We start from the raw sequence: 3,433 nt of genomic DNA on the forward strand, positions 1-3,433 counted from the left end.
ATTTTACTAATAAATGTTCTGCTTTCGTTATCATCTGGCGTAGCATTGAGGACACCGTTGCATCGGTCCTCTTTGAAGCGACTTTGACACTGTAAAAAAAAAATGCTGCAAGCCGGCTATGGGTTCGGAGTGATCCGATGATATGACACGCCCGGCCATTCTTCGCTCCGTGTACCCGAGTGGATGGTAAACAAAAATATAAGCGTGTTTCGAGTATTCAAAGATATCAGATCAGAAAAAAAACGGAAAAAAATATATAAACGTTCAGAGGTATTGATGTATGTTCTTTAAAAGCGACGCACTCAATGGTATATACAATAAAAAAATGTATAAGTCCCTCCCCCTCCCACACACACACACTTACTGATGAGAACAAAAGGAGCTAAACATCCACCCAGCATCATGCAGACACATTCAAAACACTCACACGCCTGACACTGTTTCCCAAGTCGACAAAAATGTCCAAGTCCGGTTGTAAGGCACTTCTGGTGGCGTAATAAGATGGAAATGAAAGAGGAGACAGGATGCTTAAGGCCAATTCGCCACTACCATACAAATAAGCCAGAAGAAGCAGCGTGTTTAGAAATGTGGTGAGACTATTGATAGATTTTGTATCCGCAACTTAAAGGCACCACCACCAGAATAACAACAACTACACCTACTCCTAAAATATCGACTACTACTACTACTACTACTACTACTACTACTACCACTACTACCACTACTACTACTACTATTACTACTACTACAACTACTACTACTGCTACTACTACTACTACTATTACCTCCACCATCACCACCACTACTACTACTCCTACTACGCCTGGCCACTCTTCGTGTATCTGAAGATAAAATCATATATGCTCGAGCTTTCAGGGGAATTAAAGCAATAAAAATGACGGTCCATAATATATAAACGCCTTCACTGCTTACGGTTTGTCGCTACACCCTTGGCATTGGGACATGGGATTATCGAGCCCGTCAGGGAAGTGCAGGTATTCCGTGTGGGCTGCAGGGCAAGTATATATTCTAACGCCCAAAAGTTGTCCACGGGTCGCGTCGTACAACAAGCCATAAAACATAACCCACCTTAATAAAAACACGCAGCTTTCTTTACCTTGCTGCAGGGTTACGCCGCGTCGCCGCCCATAGTATGATGCCCCCCCAATGAAGGCCTCGCCCGGCGCCTCAGAGCGGGTTTTTTGTGTGTTTTCTTGTCCGTGTTGCTGTTTTCATTGTCGCCATCCTTGTCTCGAATCTCCCACGTTAAGTATGAAGCTTTACACATGTTTCAGCTATTACGGAGACATGAGTTCCTTAGAAACGTTAAGATTTATGTCTGTAATAGTGTATGAAGTCATGTCCGTGGAAAAAAATAAAAATTTACACACATATATAGTTCATGAAGTCGTGTCCATGTAAAAAAGAAAAAAAAACATTACACACACACACACACACACACACACACACACACACACACACACACACACACACACCGCCCTCATAACAGTCTGTACAATCAGTTCAAGATTTATGGCCCTTACTTAACCTTTCCTCCTGCTTTCCCCGCCCATGACGGTGTACTCGCGGGAGCTTGTACTGTTTTTTTTTTTTTTATATACATTTTTTTTTTTCATTTCGTTTGTGTCCGCCCGCAGCTTTCACAACTAATCTGTTTCTAAGGCGAGTTATGTTTTATGGCTTTATTTTGCGACGCGATCTCTGGAGACCTTTTGGGCGTTAGAATAGATACATAATTTTGAACACAGTGACGGGGCCTTTGATGCTGTATTTCAGCTTTCACGTGTCGCTTGTTTACTTATACACAGACTTAAAAATCAAGACAGGTGTATTGTACAGGGGTAAATACAGCCTTAAAACAAATAATTAGCGTTTAACCCCTCAATTAGATGTGTTTTTTTACGAATGAATGCACGTTACTTGTATATATAGTGGACTACCATAATGAACATACAAATATATCATGAACTTGTGGAAAAGCATAAACAAACGAGAGGGCATGACTAGTGAGCTTTATTATAATCAACCTGCCGGAGTTTGGATATCATTACTACGCGCCTTCTTGTTCACTCCTTCGTTCGACCAGAGAGCCCGATTATTTTTGTTTTCAGTAAGTGATGTCCAGATTTCCTTGTCTCCTATTTGCTATTAGCGAAGAAGTGTATTTTTTCATTGAGGTAAGTATCTGGAATCGCTACTAGGGAAACAATTGCGTGGCTTTACTTCCATTATCATTATACTTTAACCCCTCCTCCCCGTCCCTCTCCCCGCCCCTACAAGTAAGAGAAGCGGGAAGATGGTGGTGATGATGCTAGTAATGATGAATGGTTATAATAGCAAGCAAGATTGATAATAATTGATAAGAAAGATAATTGCAAGTCTACCGGCGCTATAGGCGTAGACGTAAAAACAAACAAACACACAAGAAAAAATAATCCTCCACTTGTGATAATGAACCTCCTATTTAATTCCTGCACTCCGTCACATCTCCTTAACCCGAACCAATCCCTTCAATAGTAATAGCGAAAACAAAGGAGCAAAGACTTATAACTAACTCTGGGGAGAAAACAAACAAACAAAAAAAAAATTAATCCTCCACTTGTAATCCTGAACTTCCTACTTAACTTCTGCACTCCGTCACATCTCCTTAATCCGAACCAGTCCCTTCAATAATAACAGCAAAAACAAAGGAGCAAGAAAAACAAGAAATCAAACTAACTCCGGGTCCGTCCGTAACTTCCCATTTTTCCGGCCTAAAACTTTTTATTCGTCGCTCATCATCCGCAGCAAACTTTACGTGGCCTTCGAGGCAGCGAGAAAAGGATGCCACGGAGCGCCTAATGAGTAAAGTGTGGCCCTGATTGCGATAAATGTGGCGGAAACCTTCGCTAAGAGGAGGCGCGGGAGGCGAGTCGAGGCTGCGGACGGACTGGTTGTATGTATGTATGTATGTATGTAAGTATGCATGTGTGTGGTGTCTGAGGTGGGGGAAGTAGGGGTAGGGGGACGTATGTGTTTGTGGGTGTGAATGGGATGTATGTATGTATGTATGTGGTCTGAGGAGGAGAGGGAAGCGAGGGGAGTGTGCGAAGTCTGTATTTGTAAGTATGTATGAATGTATGCAGCATGAGGGGGGGGTGTGTCATTTACTGTGTCTTTGTGTGTGTTCGTATGTATGTATGTAGTTTTTGAGAGAGAGAGAGAGAGAGAGAGAGAGAGAGAGGACAAAACCACTTAACACATGGAAATTATTCTATCTCCTATTAATTTCTATCTCGCCTTATCTGCCTGGGATGTTCTTGGGGAGGATCCAGGGAAGGGGGGTGGAGGGTCCGGGGAAGGGGTGGAGAGGGGTGAGGTTGTGGGGTTAACTGTTCCCCTTCACCCTGGCCATACTCTCGTCCCTCCCTGG

The sequence above is a fragment of the Eriocheir sinensis genome, unplaced genomic scaffold, assembly GCF_024679095.1.
Source record: "Eriocheir sinensis breed Jianghai 21 unplaced genomic scaffold, ASM2467909v1 Scaffold400, whole genome shotgun sequence".
Taxonomy (NCBI): Eukaryota; Metazoa; Arthropoda; class Malacostraca; order Decapoda; family Varunidae; genus Eriocheir; species Eriocheir sinensis.